The sequence below is a fragment of the Mirounga leonina genome, unplaced genomic scaffold (assembly GCF_011800145.1).
Source record: "Mirounga leonina isolate KUSES-001 unplaced genomic scaffold, KU_Mleo_1.0 Mir_169, whole genome shotgun sequence".
Taxonomy (NCBI): Eukaryota; Metazoa; Chordata; class Mammalia; order Carnivora; family Phocidae; genus Mirounga; species Mirounga leonina.
This window is the reverse complement of record NW_023270431.1, coordinates 6,751,033-6,770,697: the sequence shown is the minus strand read 5'-3', so window position 1 is coordinate 6,770,697 and position 19,665 is coordinate 6,751,033.

The window sequence follows — 19,665 nt, the reverse complement described above, 5'->3', positions numbered from 1 at the left end:
ATAGATAGGTAGATAATGTTTTATGTTTGTGCTATGGACTAAGTTATGCCTCCCCAAAATTCAGATGTTGAAGCCCTAACTCCCAGTGTGACAGGATCTGGAGATGGGGTCTTTAGGAGGCAATTAAGGTTAAATGAGATCATGAAGGTAAGGCCCTAATCAAATAGGACTCTAGATTTATAAAAAGAGAATAATCTCTCTGTCTCTTTCTTCCTCTCCCTCTCTCTCTCTCTATGCCATGTGCAGGCACAAGAAAACAGCCATCTGTAAGCTAAGAAGAGAGATCTCACCAGAAACTCAAACCTGCCTGAGCCTTGATCTAGAACATTCTAGGCTCCAGAATTGTGAGAAAATAAATTTTTGTTGTTAAGCCATGTAGTCTATAGTGTTTTGTATGGCAGCCTGAGCAAAGACAGACCATATATACACACACACACACACACACATATATATATATATATATATGTATATATGTATATAGATGATAGATGATAGATGATAGATAGATAGATGATAGATAGATAGATAGATAGATAGATAGATAGATAGATAGATAGAAATATAGTCTGTGTGTGTGTGTGTGCATGAACATAAGTTTGTTTTTCTTGGTTGAATACTTGAAGTAAGATTGCTGGGTTATAAGTTCATGCTTAAGTTTATAAGAAGTGCTGGTAATTTCTGATTCTGGGTAAAATAGAGTAAGTATACTCTGTCTTCTCTCCTTCCCACTAAATGCAGGTAAAAACCTGGATAGAACACAAGAGGCAAGGATCTGAAAAAGTAAATAGTAGCAGGCTGGTTGCAGAAGAACAGAATGCAAAGTATCACTGAATAGGCATTGAGTTAACTCTTGTTTTTTTTTTTTCCTTTCTTCTTCCAGTAGCAGTAGTCATCAAAGGCAGAGAGAACTCCAGGATCATTACCTTAATTCTGTTTCTAGGAGCAGGAAAGTGATTTCTTGGCAGTGATCAATGGTAGTAGAGACCATGAAGATTACTTCAGCTCTGTGGGAGGGACACTTTCATCTCTAATTGAACAAGTTATGGTCCCTAAATTATGGGGCCAACCCCTGTTTTTTTTTTTTTTTTCTCTCTCTCTTTCTGACATCTTGATTCTTAGCCCTAAATGCAGGTACAGGTGCAGGAGTTCATGGAAGAAAGATTTAAATAAAGTTCTTTATTTCTCTCTGATGGAACAAAAAGAAAAGCCTCAGAGAATCAGAAAATACTAGAGATATAGTAAAGAGGGAGAATCTCCTGACAGTTACACATTTTTAAAAAATAAACTTCTGGACTGAGTCCTGAGGTCTACATAAATGGATATGATATTATGCAGCATACAACATATTGTGAAATCTGAACAAGTAATAAACCATTACCTTGATTACAAACTGGGCAGGTAAATGCAGAACAGATGAGAATAGCACTGCAAAGACTTTAAAAATAGAATAAATATTGAAATGATAACCCTGGGAAATCTGGAAAACCCTGGGAACTTGAGGCCTAAATGCAACCAGGTCAATTGTCTGTCAAACCAAAAATACCATTTTCTTCCATAGGATTTAAAGGAGACCAGAATCTCATCACATAATATTAAAAACACAATACAAAACAACAACAAGATGCACTTTCTTTTTAATTGCATGTGGAATATTCTCCAAGATAGACTATGTTGTACACAATAACCCACAACTTATTTTTTTTAAATGAAATCATACAAAGGTATTCTCTGGCCATAATGGAATTACCATAAAGATAATAGAAAAATCTCCAAATATTTTAGAATAAAAGAACATACTTCTAAATAATTCATAGGTTACTGTCGATGATTAGAAAGTATTTTAAACTGAACAAAGATAGAACTATAACATATAGCTAAAGCAGCTGAAATTTATATCATTTATGTCATTTTTAGAAAAGGAGAAAGGTCTCAAATCAATCATCTCAACTTCCCCCCTACAAAACTAGTATGGAAGAACAAAACAAATCCAAGTATGCAGAACAAAGGATATAATGAAGGAATGAAGGGATAATGAAGATGGGAGCAAAAATAAAGTCCATTGAAAACAGGAAAATAATAGAGGAAATCAAGGATACATAAAGCCAGCTCTTTGAAAAAATCAATGAAATGGATGAACCTCTAGCAAAACAGAAAGAAAATCAGAAGACATAATTAACCATAAGAGAAACAAAAGAGAAGAAATTACTACAGACTCTGTGGACATTACATGTCTACTAAGGTAAATGAACTAACTCTTAAAACACACACACACAAAACCACATCTCACTCAACATGAAACGGATAACCAGAACAGCCCTTGCTCTGTAATGAAGTTGAATTTGTCATTTAAAATCTTCCCATAAAAAATCTGCAGAACTATTATCCAGAATGTTGTACCACTTAGTCCCACTGGATATGGGCTCAGTATATAATCATGCTCCTCCCTAAGAAGTAAATTGTTTTTTTAGTGTGTTTGATTTAATGTTTGTTTTCTTCTTGTTCTCTTCACGTACCTGCAATGAAGTTTCACAATGTGCTAAGGTCAGTAGCTCTTATTACCCTTTAAGTCTTCTGTTTTGTAGTGAAGACAAAGAGAAAGATCCTGTTGGTGTTTCTTATGCTTCCCCAATGACAATTGCTCTTCTCCCCAAGTCTGTACCACAATGAGCATTGCTGGGCTCCTTCAGTGCTTTTCTGTGTCTCTACAGGGTTCATGGAGAAAGAGCCTTTGAAAAGACATAGATTCCCCCAATTTCTGCAACATCCAAGGTTTTATTCACTCTGCCAGCCCACATTCAGTCTTCATTAGTGTCAAATTTTCTTTATTTTTTTTTTAAAGATTTTACTTATTTATTTGAGAGAGAGAGCATGAGAGCACACGCAGGGGGAGAAGCAGAAGGAGAGGAAGAGAAGCAGACTCCTTGCTGAGCATGGAACCTACCATCACTAGATCTCAGGACCTTAGGTCATGACCTGAGCCGAAAGCAAGAGTCAGGTGCTTAACTGACTGAGCCACTCAGGCGCCCCTCATGTGTCAAATTTTCTATCTCAACTCATGTTCTTTCTGCAGGCACCATCTCTCTTCAGATTTTGAACCAGTTGGTTACTCTGTAAACTCAGGTCTCCGAGGGGTTGGAAAAAAGTTGTGAATTTAAAATTATGCCAGCTCTCTCCTATCAATATGGGAAAGACAGTTTACAGCAATCTATATCCTGGGGCAAAAGCCGAAGGGTGAACTTCTTTATTTTTTTCGTGTATTTTGTAGCTCTTTCTCTGCCTGCGAACATAAATCCATTTCATGTTGCAGTGCTATAGAATATTTTTCTTTTTCTGGAGGATTTTATTTGCTAGAGAGAGAGCACAGAGGGAGAGAGAGAAGCAGACTCCCCGCTAAGCAGAGAGCCTGACCTGGGGCTCAAACCCAGGACCCTGAGGTCTTGACCTGAGCTGAAGGCAGATGCTTAACCAACTGAGCGACCCAGGTGCCCCTAGAAAATTTCTAAATATGAATTTATAGTATATTGTGTATTATGATGGTCACAAATTATTCTGTTTTTTGATCAAGCATAGTTTGTATAGAAGCCTTTGAAAATATATCTGTGTGATTATTTCAATAGGGGAAATGTATGGACTTGAAGTGGTGGTACCATCTGAGCTGTCATCATTCTAAACACAAGTCTAATTATGTGTCTCCCACATTATAGTCCTTTAACCCCCCCATAGTTCAATTAAAATACCTTCACTTTATTATTTACTTCCAACTGACCTTTTTAGCATTTTTATTTCTTATTCTACCTACAGTTTTACCCTTTCAGGAATATGAAACTATTCAATAGTTCTTTCTCACAACCGGAACTCTTCAAAACTACGATGTAATAAAATTTTAATTCCAAAGAGATTCGCTCATAGAAATTTGATTCTGCATTATGCTTATTGTTTTTATTCTGGATAGATATAGAAAACAACCAGATGAAAAATCAGCCCAATATGTCATGGCACTACATTAAAGGCATTGTCCATTAGGTTGTTCAAAAAAATTTACATAATGAATTTCTCTTTACATTTAGAACCAGGACAAGTTTCTTTTCCCACTCCTTATGAATTTATTTACCTCCTTTTATTAGATAATGAGAGCATTATAACTGACTGTTCTCCATTTCTGTTTCAATTTATAGGAAACCTTAGTCAAAATTTGTGTTCCAAGTTACATTGCCAGCCTAGATTTTATTGGTACCTTTTTCCAAAGGATTTTTGCTCAATTATTATATTGAAGGCTCTATGTTAGTTGTAGCATATCTAAAAGAAAAAAAAATCTTTTGTTCTTAATTTGCTTATTTGTAGTAAATTTAGAAATTTAAAAAAAAAAAAAAAGGATAAAAATTCCAAGCACTGGAATACAACTTAATGCATAGGAGTTCAGGAAAATGGATTACTATGACCTGGAAGGGATTTTAAAAACGTTTGAAGTTCCAATGTTTCATAGTGTGTGTGAATTAAGGAGATGTTATGGTTAGGAATAAGAAGTATAAAGGTATGAGTACCTGCAAGGTATTTTTGAAGAACAGTGAGAAAGCTTTTCATTCTTATAGAAACTTAATAAAATATTATTCAGCTTTGGATAAAATTAATACAGGTTATTTGTCATGGTTAGACTTTAAGATAATTCTTTTATAACGTTAAATGCTGTGAATTATCTAAGCACAGGGCTAAGAAGTATCAGTAAGATAATGTAGAGAGAGTTGTGGAAGATTTATATTCCAATGACTATAACTTTATGAGAGAACAAGGGAAAATGACTGAATATGGTAAAAAGATTTCACTTTAAATGTATAAGATTGTGAGTCTTATTATCTTACATAAGGAAAAGCAAGAGGTTCTCTTCCTAAACTCCTTCCTAAATTATTCAATGCAAATTATTATTTGGAATGGTTTTTCAATTATTAAACAAAAATACTCATGTAATCTTGGAATCTAAACCAATCTAGAAACATGGAAAATACATTTGCTCTTTTAGTTTACCGAATGAGTGTGTTTAATATGGGAAAGGTAATTTGTGAATCAAATAATGAATGTGTTAAATCAGACCCTTTGCATAGTCAAGTATGCAAGATCGTAAATTAATTAAGAAATTCTGATTCCTTAAGTCCCCTGGCAAATTGTATTTAAGAGTGTGTTTTGCAGGTTCAATTGTGAAGGCAATGATGAGGAGCAGAATATGCCACCCTGATATATGGCACTGTGAGCATGCGGATTATTTCCAGCTGAGGATAACCAGGGCCCAGTCGACTCAGGAAAAGCTTTACCTCTCCATAGCTACCTAAAATAATTTAGCTGGAGGCTATCCCATAATAAGCGCTATTACCAGAGACAATTTTTTTTATCTGAAAGACTTACCTGCATAGCAGAGCAAACATCTGATTACCATAGAGCTGCTCTTATTATTTTCCTGTGGATTGTCTTCCTTCCTTTTGAAGGCCCAGACCCCTATCCCATTCCTTAGCTCAGGGTGGCACATAGCCTCAATTACTTGGCCGCCTTTGAGTCTCATATTTTTATGGGGCTACTGTATGTATGAAGTGTTTTCTCCTATTAATCTGTCTTACATCAATGTAATTGTTAGACTAGCCAAAGAACCTAGAAGGAAAAAAAGAAACATTTTTCCACCCTTAAACACCACAATACATTGATTGATTGATTGCTCCAAATTATGAAGTATGCAAAAATGTATAAACGTGAATTAGGTCACTAGGGTTAGACAGGAGAACCTCAGGATAAGACACACTGGATTTCTTTCTTAGGCAGTAGAAAGTCAGAGAATGTTCAGCTGAACTATGACATTGGGAACTAAAGATATTTATATCTTTACTATCTTTTATTTTTCTTGTTTTTATTTAAATTCTAGTTAGCTAACATACAGTGTTATATTGGTTTCAGATGTAGAATTTAGTGATTATTACTTACATGTAACACTCAATGCTCCTCACAACAAGTGTCCTCCTTGATACATCTTTACATCTTAACGTGAACACCTAAGAGGATCATTGGGTTTAGATATGAGCTAGAGATAGTTTTTTTTTTTTTTAAAGATTTTATTTATTTATTCATGAGAGACAGAGAGAGAGAGAGAGAGAAGCAGAGGGAGAGGCAGGCTCCCAAGGAGCAGGGAGCCCGATGCGGGACTCGATCCCAGGACCCTGGGATCACGACCTGAGCCGAAGGCAGACGCTTAACCATCTGAGCCACCCAGGCGCCCGCTAGAGATAGTTTAAATTTGAGAAGTTGCATAAGAAAAATAAATGAAGGAAGAATTATTATACATCTATCATGAGGGAGTTACAAACTAAGATTTGGTAAAAAAAAAAAAAAAAAGGAAGATTGGTTTCTCATGAAAAATCATAACATCCAAAAGTACACACCTTCTGTGCAAAAATTTTCCAAAAGTGAGTAGTATCTGCCACTTTAGAACTGCAAAATAATGTTATTTGGCCATAGTCCCTACCATTGTCTACTGCGTACCAGGCTTATTTTATTCATTTACCCTATTGTCTTTTGATTTGACTAGTTTTCCTGTCCCTTTTGGGAATGACTTCAATGTCCCTGGTTTAAAGTCATCCTGGTGGATATTAAAAAAAAAACAAAAACCACCCTGGTGTCAAAGTGACATAATCTATTCCATATATTCAGGATGGAACATACACAATAAAGTCCTCTAAAAGAGGGGCACAAATGTAGATTTTCTTAATTATAAGTGTATAAACTGTTACCTAACTTAGATTTTACATTATAGATTAAGATGCTCAACATTTCTGAAACATCTACCTTGAAAGAGGTGCTAGGCTAGATGCTTATATGTATATATATGAAACAAATTCCCTGACTGTGATGGTTTGTGGGGCCATTGCAGAAAGGAGCTTATGCAAACATAATATAAGGCTATAATAGCAAAATGTTATGGGTGCTCTGAGGAGAAGGCAGCCCATTACACATAAGTGAGCATGTGGTTTGGAGTAGGGATTTAGGTGGGAGTGCTCAGAAACTAAGGCTTCACAAGAAAGTTTTACTAGAACTATATTCAAGAACTGTAATTTTTAAAGAATATAAGAAAGAAAAAGCAATTTGGGCAAAGAGAACACTAGCGTTCATTCATGTATTGGTGTTGAACCCACAATGATAAAATGATTGTGGTGATATTTGCAACTCACACAAATTAAGATTGTTGAAAAATAAAATTAACACTCTGAAAACTGTTCCTTTACTATAAAACAGCAACAATTCTGATTTAAATGGTTATTTTCCCTGAATATTAATTTATGACTCTAATTAATTTTCTTGATCATTTTTAAAATTCTTTAAGCCCATTTGCATAGTCTTTTAAAAAGAATCAGTAGTACACTCTCACTACATACAAGCCAAATGTCTTCCACTCTACTTCCTTCTAAGCTTACTAAACCACAGTATTGTCTTGTCTTTACTCAGAAAGTGTACACTTCTAACGTCATTGCATAAATAATATTTTCAATTTTTAGTAAGATTCTTACTCAAAATAGTGGACATGATGGGAGAGAAAAATCACATTTAACAACATATTGTAAAATCTATTTTACCTTCATTTATCATATACATTTAAATATTAGTACATGCTTCGATTTGCCAAAGCATGCATTCTAGAGTCTCTGAATTCTTTCTTCTTTAAAGTAAATCACAGAGGAAAAAACTCAAACTGAAGCTTCTTGTACCAAATTTTTGAACTGCAATTTCTTTCTTTTAGTTATGTTAACATTCATTAAAGTAATTCTGCTAGCGGATTTGGCAGAGCTAACATCAGGCTTTAATTTATAAGGGTGAGTCTTGTAAAGAGTCTCTCTGTTCTTTGGCTAAGAACTGACATTTTATGTATGATTAAAAGTTAATGTGCTTTAGTCTGGAATGAGAACTGTTGAGCATATTGTGTGGAAACAGATTTATGGCATAAAATGTTTTGAATGAAAAAAAAAAAAACAAACGGTGGTGTCATGCTTCTTTCTCTTAATGTTTTGATTCTGATTTTCTTTCTGGTACTTGCTCCTGCCCTCTCTCTTGAGATGTGAATACTTACATTGGACAAATTCAATTACCTCTCGATTTCTCTTTTGCCTTTCAAAAAACTAATTAGAAGTTACTGAGTTAAAAACTATTAGTGGTTTCAAAATGTATTAGAACTGTGGAATCCAAAGCACTGTTGGATGCATAAACTTTCTGACTTCTGATCAATACATGCATCGAAGCAAATATATTTCTATAAGAATGGTAAATGTATAAGTACTTTAAGGATTAACGGAGGTGAATCTAGGAATGGTAGTAGCATAAAATGTTTAGGCAGAAGCAACCTTGGAAAAGTAACTTCTATTTATCCACTTACAACATTTGTCAAATTCTTACTGTATGTGAGGCACAACACCAGAGCCTAGTACCAGAGTCTAGGGATTTAACCAGGCATAATCCTTGCACTCACAAGAGTATATGATCCAGTGGAAGAGACTTAATAAAACAACAACAAAATAGACATCTGACCACTCCCTGGTTTTATAATGGAAGCATAAAGGCTCTGTTTCGTTTGCCAGTCAGTAGATACTTTGAAATGCCTACAAAAGATAGAGAAACCTCAGGGACCGAGGCCAGCATGGAGATGTTTTAAAGGTTAGGCATTGGTGATATTTATAAAATGATATTAAATTTCCCTTGCCTAAGGGAGCCTAGACCCCCAAAACACTAAAGCCTAGCTATGGTGGTTTGTTTTGTATGATTTTTTGTGATGTTGTCTTCCTAAGGAAAACAGTGAATTCATTCACTTGTTAATGTATAATTGTCAATTTTGATAAATTCATAAAGTAAACATATAGAGAACAATTAAATTACATGAAGAGAGAGAAACCTAGTCTAGTTTGGAATGATGGTGAAGGCTCCTGAGGTAATGGTACTTGATCTAAGTCTTACAGAACGAAGAGGACTTTGTTTAATGATAAATAGGGAAGAAGTCATGTCGAGAAGAAATTAGCCTGAAAGAAGGCCCTGAGTAAAACGGAATACTGTGCTTGGAGGAACTGATAGAAAATTCATACAGGTGGAAGAGTAAAGGGTTGGAGAAATATCCAGGAGAGAGATGACAGGTCATGGTGTGTGTGTGTGTGTATGTCTGTGTGTGTGCATGTGTGTGTGTGTACATTTGTGTATATTTTAAAATAGGTAAAGGAAGCTGCTGAAAGATTTGAAGGTGATCACGTTTGCATTGTGAGCAGATCTCCTGCTTGCTGTTTTGAGGAATAGATTAGGAGAATTTAGGATAGATGTGGGGAAATGAGAAAGGAAACTGGATAATGATCACTTAGCCTGAAGAGGAGTAGATGGATATAAAATACATTTAGAAAGTAAAAATGATAGATTTTAATGATGATTGCATACAGGAGACAGAGGGAGATCACTGTCAGGGCTTTTATTCATAAATCAAATAAAGAATAGCATTTTTGTAGTATAATCTAGGGGAATAAATTAAGTCCCATTGTAAATTTTGCTTAACATAATTCCCACTTTGATGAAAATATCAAATCAAGGAAACATCAAAATTAAAATAAAATGTGGTTCTCAGTCATTATAATGTAACATAGTGCCTATTAGGAAATGACCTGGACATGTTGACTAGTTATGAAGGCGAATACACTATGAAAAAAGAAAAGATAAGAACTATGGAAAAAAAAAAATCCAATGGCCAAACACATATACATATACTTCCTTTAGATTTTCTGTTGACAAATAAAATTTTTCCTAATTTACTGAGGTGGCTTTTCAGCACAAACAAAAGAAACCAAAAGTATAGAAACCAGTAACAATTTTTTATTGCATCTCTAACAAAATTACATAAAGGGATTTCACAATATCCTCTAGTCTAGCCAGCTTCCTTCAGGCGTGTGCCATATTATTATGTCTATGCCTTATTCATTTATGCCTCTCCAGTGGCCTGCATACTCCTGGCCACATAACTGTGGAATATCTACTGAGTCTGTGTAAATATTAAATGACTGCCTAAGGTCATGAGGCTCATCAGAAAACAAGAAAAGGAAAAAAAAAAATATATGACCTCGTCTCCTTTCTCATAGTGTGATAGTCTTTCTGCTGGGTTTACTTCATGTCTTTAAACTGACTTGCCCTTTCCCTCCCCATTCAGCTATGGACAGGTCCCTGGAACCTCTAGTTATTCGGAAACCACTTGGATTGATAGCCTGGTCCTGGTTTGCCTTATTTCAAACCAGTCCTTTATCTCCTCAGATCTTTATTTTGCTTCATCTAACTACTGGCTCATTTATACCCCTATGAATCCAAAGGTTACCTACTGTTTTACAGGCACCAGGTCTCGACAGGTCAGTAGTTATCTATGTCCCCTGTCAGTAGGTGTTTGCTTCCTACTGCTCAGATGACCCCACAGTCTGATTTGGCCCATCTTATAATTGGTTTATCCTGGTACCAGTCATTGTGTTCGATTGCCGTATTCCCTCTACTACACTTTGGTCTCCGCCTCAGAAGCAGAAATCTATTACTGTCTAGAATATTTTATTTTCTTTATTTTTAAAAGACTTATTTATTTTAGAAAGAGGAAGGGGAGGAGTAGGAGGAGATGGAGAGAGAGAATCCCAAGCAGACTCCCTGCTGAGCCCAGGCCTGATGAAGGACCTGAGCTGAAACCAAGAGCCGGATGCCCGACTGACTGAGCCACCCAGGCTCCCAGTCCAGAATATTTTAAAGCAGAATTGTGAAATAATGGCAACTGATTAACCATCAACTAAATAAGAGGGAAACAAATTCTTACGGAGATTTGAAGGACAACATATTTGGGTTCGAATCTATAGCATGCTTCATCAAATTTAGGAAGTATGCAATATGTGAGAATTCTTACTCCTTCAATAAAAGACTACAGTAGTTTCCCCAGATCTGTGGGGATACCTCCCAAGACCCCCAGTGCGTGCTTGAAACTACGATAGTACTGAATCCTATATATACTATGGTTTTTCCTATTCATACAGACCTACAATAAAGATTAATTTATAAATTAGGCACAGTAAGAGATTAACAATAATTAATGCTGAAATACAACAATTATAACGTATTATAATAAAAGTCATATGACTGTGGTCTCTCACTCTCAAAATATCTTAGTGTACTATACGCACCCTTCTTCTTGTGATGATATGAGATGATAAAATGCTAATCAGAGGAAGTGAGATGAATGACGTAGATACGCTTTGTGATGTAGCATTAGGCTATCACTGAGCTTCTGATGCTATGTCCGAAGGAGGATCATCTGCTTCCAGACCGAAGTTGATGGTGGGTAGTTGAAACCATAGAAAGTGAAGCCATAGATAAGGGGGGTAGGGGGTGACTACTGTATTTTTTTTTGTAGAATACCTTCCTCTTCTCTAAGAACCTTCTTATAAACCCAGCACTTATTTTTGGATCTGTTTTTGTTAGGGGTTGCTACCTACGGAGATCTTAACTGATAATTCAGATAGAAATTAATGATGGCCTCAGATATTATGACTAATCCATGACATATTTGCATTTCATTTTTTAAAAGATTTATTTCTTTATTTGAGAAATGGGGATGGAGAGGAGCAGAGGGAAAGAATCTCAAGAAGACTCCCTGCTGAGCATGGAGCCCAACTAGGGACCCGATCTCCTGACCCTGAGATCATGACCTGAGCTGAAATCAAGAGTCCCATACCCAACCAATTGAGCCACCCAGGCACCCCTACATATTTGCATTTTAAAAAGAAACATTAGATGGATGAAGTAGGAGTACTAGATTTCTAGACAAATAGGCTGTGATTTTTAGGCAGGGAGAAATTTTCTCATTTATACATAGATTTTATTTGCACATTTTAGGCTTAAACTAGAAGGGTAGATGTTGTGGTTATTGGAGATGGAATAGGGTAATGTCAGACTTCCTTAAGGATATCCACATAGGTTATATAGCAGAGATTTCAGAAAGAGACCAAAGTTGGGATCTAGTAAAAAAAAAATCCCTGAAATATTCATAGCTGTTGTGTGATAATGTTTCATTTATGAATGTTTCCTATGATGAAAAATAAATCCATAAATAAGAACTTGGAGCTTAACAGGAGTTCTGTGCTGCTGGTAAAAATCTTTAATAAATACTGTCAGTTGGTGGAAAATAGAAATTACTTCAAGTCGTTTAAACTATTGTTCTGCATATACTAAATCTTTTTAGGCTATTCTAAAGTTCTGTACCTCATATTTCATGTTTCTTAAAAAAGAATTAAAATGTTTTCAAATAATGTTGTTAATATATCACAGCTTAAAATAATCCTGAATACTTGAACTGGATTTCAAGCATCTAAATGTTAGTCATTCATTACTTTTAATAATGTAACAAGAATTGATCCAACTTTTTTTTTTTTTTTTTTTTTGGTCTAAGATAACATTTCCTATTCCATTCCTTACTACCTTGTCTGGCTCTTAAAATCCTCTAAAATCTGGCACCATTGTGTCCAGACAATCATATGTCCTTGAGACCTCTGGCACCCCCCAGAACACCCTGAAATCACCCCATGTTTGTGTCTACTCTATACCCTTATGTTTTTTTCACTCTGCCTGCAATATTCATCACTGCCGCAGTCTTACCTTCTTTGTAGAGGTTGGGGTTTTATGTCAGTAACTCTCTGCCCAGAAGAAACTGAAAGAGGTAAAATCTGAGTAATACTTGATGAATAAGTAAAGAAGTCTTCCATGGCTGTTCAATTGCCACTGACCTCTCTATCTTTAAAGATCTAAAATATACTTCTACATCCAATGACAAAAAGTCTTGTAAAATGAGCTTTTAATGTCAGGAACCATGTCCTATAGCATTTATCTTTTTTTTTTTTTTTTTTTTTTGGAGAGAGAAGACATAGTTTCATACTTCTGTATACTTTATTTAACCTACAACAATGTTGAATGTTTTTGACAAATTGCTATTGATCAACATTTAGAATATGGATATGACTTTAAGACATGCAACCCAATACAATTATCCTCTCTGTGCCTAGTTGTGTGCTAAACCCTGAAATAAATTGAGATGTAAAAAATATCCTCCCTTTGCTCATAGAAAATATGTCTCATTGGAAAGATTAAAAATATAGAACAGAAAGAAATAATTAGAGAGACTAATATAAAGTCATTTTATTTTTTAGTACTTTCAATATACTTAGAAAACATTCTCAGGAATATTATTGCCTTTAATTAATAAAACTACCAGGGCACCTGGGTGGCTCAGTCGGTTAAGCGTCTGCCTTTGGCTCAGGTCATGATCTCAGGGTCCTGGGATCGAGCCCCGCATCGGGCTCCCTGCTCCGCGGGAAGCCTGCTTCTCCCTCTCCCATTCCCCCTACTTGTGTTCCCTCTCTCGCGTGTCTCTCTCTGTCAAATAAATAAATAAAATCTTTAAAAAAAAAAACCTACCTTAACATAAATCATTTTATTTTACAAATTAAATGTTTCTAAAGTTAAGCATCTTTATTAATTTTCCAAAGTATTTCTAATTTAAAGGGAGTTTTTTTCTCTAATAAATGAACTATAAATCTCAGGATTATTTTGTACTAAACTTTTGCCTTAAGATAGAAATAATCTAGGAATATGTTTTTTTTTTTTTTCATTTCCCAGGATATCCACAGGATAACTTGATTGAGTAATTGATTGCCATCATGGTTAAACATTTTTTTCTTCCTCGTGTATAATTAGTGGTACTGTAGCAACTTATGATAATTTTATCCTAGTCATGACCTTTATAAATTTAGAAAAATATGGTCAACATGATTCTTACAATCAAGCTTATTACACTTGAAAACAGGTATCAGTTATCCTCTTAACCTTCTGTTTCCTAATCTAAATATATGTCTGTGCCTGCCTTACATTTTTTTCATAGGACCACTTTTTCTATTTTTAATTATCTTGATAATTTTCTCACTCATGTTGGAGTGGAAAAAGTATTACTGAGATAAATATGGAATATATTAGAAACTTACTTGTGTTTTCTAATATGTTAGAAAACTCTGTAAATAAAACTTTACTTTACATTTCTTTTTACAATGTGCATATTTTGTTGAAATTTTTAGAACTAAATAAACAAAAAATGGACCTAAAATCAAGAGTCTACCATGAAGAAATTATCCTATGTATTATGAGGCTGCAGGATACACTTTTGCTTTCAAAGTATTTGTATTTTGGTTATGGTAACATCTCAGAAATGAGTAAAAACGCACTTACAAATATGAAAATAACATACAAAGATAGACATGAATGAAAGGAAGAAGGGAGGGAGAGGAAGAAAAAGAGAGGGAAAGAGGGAGAGGGAATAGGAAAAGAAAAGCTTTCAAGACTGTAGATTTCTTGCCAAATCAGTGAGCTTGGCAGAGGAGTTAATACAAGTCCAGAGTAAAGAGTTTTTTTTTCTAGAGAGCATTATTAAAGTTTTTTTTTCTTGTTTGTTTTGTTTTAGATTGATTTTTTTTAAGTTTTTGACTTATTGATTGATTTAAATACTTTTTTTTTTTTTAGAGCAGTTTTACATTCACAACAAAATTAAGGAGAAGGTACAGAGATTTCCCATTTATACTCAGCCTCCGCACTTGCAATGGTCTACCCTGTTACCAACATCCCCCACTAGTGGTACATTTATTGTGATTGATGAACCTACATCAACACATTATAATTCCCCAAAGTCCATAATTTACAGTAGGCTTCACTCTTGGTGTTGTACATTCTCTGGGTTCAGATAAATGTATAATGCTATGTACCATCTATCCAGAATATTTTTACTCCACCCCTAAATCTTCTACTGTCTGCCTATCCAACTCTCTTTTGCACCTGAACCCGTGACAAACAATGATGTGTTTACCGTCTCCATAGTTTTGCCTTTTTGAAGATGTCATATAGTTGAAATCATAACTTTTCAGATTGGTTTTTTTTATTAGTAATATGCACTTAATTTTCCTCTATGTTTTTTTATAGTGTAATAGCTCATTTTTTTTCTAGCACTGAATAATATTCTATTGTCTGAATGTACCCATAGTTCATATATCCATTTACTTTGTCAAGGACATCTTTGTCGCTTCCAAATTTTGGCAATTATGAATAAATGCTATAAATACCTATGTGCAGGTTTTTCATATAGACGTTAGTTTTCAACTCCTTTAGGTAAATACCAAGGAGCACCACTGCTGGAATTGTATGGTAAGAGTATGTGCAGTTTTGTAAGAACACTAAACTGTCTTTAAAAGTAGCTGTACCATTTTGCATTCCCACCAGCAATGAATGAGAGTTTGTTGATCCACTACCTTTCCAACATTTGGTGGTGTTAATATTCCTGATTTGGGCCATTCTAGTAGGTGGGTAGTGATATCTCATTGTTTTAATTCGCATTTCCCTGATGACATATAAAGTGGAGTCTCTTTTCATATGCTTATTTCCCATACACATATCTTCTTTGGTGAAATGCCTGTTAAGGTCTTTGGTCCTTTTTCTAAAAAGATTTTTTTATTCAACTACTCTTTGTCTTGATTACTCAAGATGCACCTGTTTAGTGAAGCCTTTCTTAACTCCTCTTTCTCTGACCTCACTCTAGTGCCACCCTTTTTTCCATCCCCACTATGTGACCCACATTAGCCTTTTCTCTCATCCCTGCCTTAACTCTGCATATACCTTCAACCATGTCTAGGACCCATCTGTTCTAGATCCTCCTTAGTTCATCCCTCTTATCATCCAAGTTTCTGACCAGATTTCAGATCCTCAGAATCCTTTCCTTGATCATTCTAGTTTTTCTCTGCCTTATTCCTACCATTGTTATTCTTTTATGACTTTTTAATGAATAAAAGAAAAGCCACAACAGCATTTTTTAATTTTATTTTTAAAATAAATAAATCAAAACTTACAATAAAATTGACTATTTTTTCTTTTGCTGTACCTTCCATGGACTTTAATTCATGTTTAGGTAAGTATACTCATAACTATAATCAGGATAACAGAATGTTCCAAAATCCCAAAAATACCCTCTTGTGTTTATAGCCACACACTCCACCCACTGAGGCATTCACTGATCTCTTCTCCATCATTATAGTTTGATCTCTGAAATTTCATATAAATGAATCAAATAGTATGTAATGTTTTGGGACTAGTTTCTTTGCCCCCAAATTAGCATAATATCTTTGATATTCATCCAAGTTCTTATTTGTATCAATACATTTCTTTTGTATTTATGAGTAATATCCATTGCATGGGTGTATCACTACTTTTATCCTACTTTTTTAAGGACAATTGAGTTATTTCCAGGGTTTTTTTGTTTTGTTTTGTTTTGCAAATTTGAATAGAATCATTATAAATGTTTGTGTACAGGTATTTGAGTGAATAAAAGTTTTCATTTTCCTAGCATAAATTTCCAAATGTGGGATAGCTGGATTATATAGTAACCATATGTTTAAATTTATAATAAAACTGCCAGTTTTTCAGAGTAGCTTTATCATTTAGCACTCCCACAAGTAATGTATGAGAGTTTGAGTTGCTCTGCATTCTTACCACTGTTCGGTGTTGTCAGTATTTTTTTTTAAGCTACGCTGATATGTGTCTAGTGGCATTTCATTGGGGTTGTAATTTGCATTTCCCCAAATGCTGATAATGTTGAACATTTTCCTTGAGCTCATTTGCCACCCTCATGTTCTTTGATAATGTGTCTGTTCATGTGTTTTGTACATTTTAAAACTGTGTTGTTTTTGTTCTCATGCTCTGGGATAAATTCTTATATATTCTGTATAAGTCCTTTATTGAATACATGATTTGGAAATACTTTCCTTTAGGATGTAGCCTGTCTTTCCACTTTCTTGAAAGTTATTCTCTCTTACATTATTCTACCGTCTTTTTTTTTTTAACATTATTCTACCCTCTTTTTTTTTTGCCTAAGAGTTAATACTTCCTGAAATTGTCTGACTTATTTATGAGATTACTTATTTATAATTTTTACTCCACGAACTAGTTTTCATGCTTGCAGAAAACTTCATAAAAATATGAATTCAGGATTGCACCTGTTTTAGTTTCCCATTGCTGTTGTTACACAGACTTAGTAGCCTAAAACAGCACACATTTATTCTCTTACATTCTGAGGTCAGAAGTCCAAAATCAGTTTCATGGGATCAAAATCAAGGTTTGGGCAGAGAGGTACTTTGAAGTGGGGACAACCAATCTTTTTGCTTTTCAGTTTCTGGAGGCTGTCCTCATTCCTTGGTTCATTGACTCCCCTCACATCCCGCCCCCCCACACTTTCATCTTCACATTTTTCTACTGAGTCGAATTTTCCTCTACTCCCTCATAGTGTGATCACATTTGGAGCCAACAAAGATAATCCAGAATAATCCATCCATTTTAATATGTTTAATTTAATTAATCTGCAAAGTCCCTTTTACCGTATAAAGTGACATTCACAGGTTCCAGGGATTAGGACCTGGATATCATTGGGGTCATTACTAAACTGATTATATGCCCCAAACTACGCTGATCCTACTCTTATCTAAATTCCTGCACTCTCTTCTGAACCTCAGAAAATTGCAAATGATGCTATATTTTGATAACTTATGATTTAATTATTTAATTATATATATGTTTTAATCATTTTTCCCTCTGCAACTATACTGTAAGTGTCTCACAAATCAGGATGATGACTTCGGTTTTATTGCTATTCAACAAATAAATTTTTATTGAATCCCTACATTTTTAACTAGATGATGGATTAACAGATTGTTAATCCAATCTGTGAGCACCAAACATCTGAATCATTAATAAAACCAGTTTTTATCTAGGATTATGAATTATCCAAGGATCCAAACTCCTGGGTTGAATCAAGTTTTTCAATAATTTTGTTTTCATGCCAACACTAACCTCACCTAGAGACTTCTTTCCATCTCTCCATTTCTCTCTGTCTCTGTCTCTGTCTGTGTGTCTCTCCATTTTCTTCACTCTCCTTTGTTTCTTCTTTGTTTTTTTAATTTTCCTCCGAGAAACATGATCTCTATATAAGAAAAATTCTGGCTAGAACTGATTTATTTTATTCCTCTGACAAAAAAAAAAAAAAAAAAAAAACAATTTAAGAAGGATATATGTGCTTTCTTTTTCCCAAGAAAATTGGATTTCAATGTATCAAGTATCTTACAATTTCTATATAATAAAGTGTGAGAAAAATAAAAAAAATACTTAGTTTGTACCTTTCATCATTTTAGCTATTTTTTTCAGGTTTCACAGAAAGGATATATTAAGAACAGAAGCTTACTTAAATATTATGTAGCTTATCCCTCTGTGTCATTTTCTAGACTTTCTTGATATTGGTGGTAGATGTGTTGTTGGGAAATAATATAATGTTTAAAATGACTAGACCTTTCATATATCTTCAGTATAGCTATAATTTCATGTTTTTACTTCAATAACATATGAATCTGCCTTTCATTTTTATGTCAGTGGTTGCACCTGTCTAAATAAATACAGGTGAATTAAACTTAAAGCATAGTTACAGTTTCATATTTTTTTAAAATTCATTTTTTTGTTAATTCACTTTTAAAATCAATATTATTGGTTTCTTTTATTGCCAACATCAGGTGACAGATATATATATATATTTTTTTTTTTTTAAATCAGCATCTTCTACTGCCTACAAATCTTTGAGTGAACTAAAAGATGTTAAATTTGAAGAAATATCCTAAAGTATTTCCATTCCAGATAGGTTTATAAACCCCAGGAATCCTTTATTCTATATTCCACGAAAATAAAAAAAGGCAAAAATGAAATAAATAAGCTAGAAAAAAAGTGATCATAGGTTTTTGATAGATGCATTTTCTAGAGTAGTATTTTCTTAAACATTTGAACACATGCTTTTGTTTTAAGTGCCTTGATTATATAATCTAAGATGTACAAATATGAGATTCTATATTTTTTCTTCAACAAACAAGTATCCATGAAACTTTAACTCATAGTGATAAATTTACATACTTGAAAGCATCGTTTGAATAATTTCTTTCCAGATGTTATACCTAGCTTGGGATATTGTCTTATTAAAAATTTATAGAACTAACTTCTTTAGTAAATGAAGACAGTCATTTTAGCAGATGAAACAGCAAATAAAATTTGTCTTTCTCAAAAACTGCTTTACTCATGATGCCTGACAGATTTATTGCACTTTTTTTAAACATGTAGAGTTGAAAAGTGGCTTTATATACTTTATATACTTATGCTGGAACCCTGATGCAACTAATAATCCTTAAAACATAAAAAATTAAAATATGCTAAAGGATTTCCTTAAGAGAAAAGGAATTATTGGTCATTAGTTCCAGTTAGTATGACAATATCTGAGTTTTCTTATGGAAAAAATTAGTAATGATGGAGTAGAAAATCTTATTTTATTTAATTATCACATATACTTATTTTATAAATATGTACAGTCATTTTTAAAGAATATCAATATTTGTGGTCATTATTATTATAATTAAGTATATGATGGAATGAATAATAGTAATTAGAGATAGCTAAGACTGAGGCAGTGCAGCGATTTCATTCAAATTTATATTACAACGGTACATTGTTTATTGCATAGTAAGAATATTTTTATAA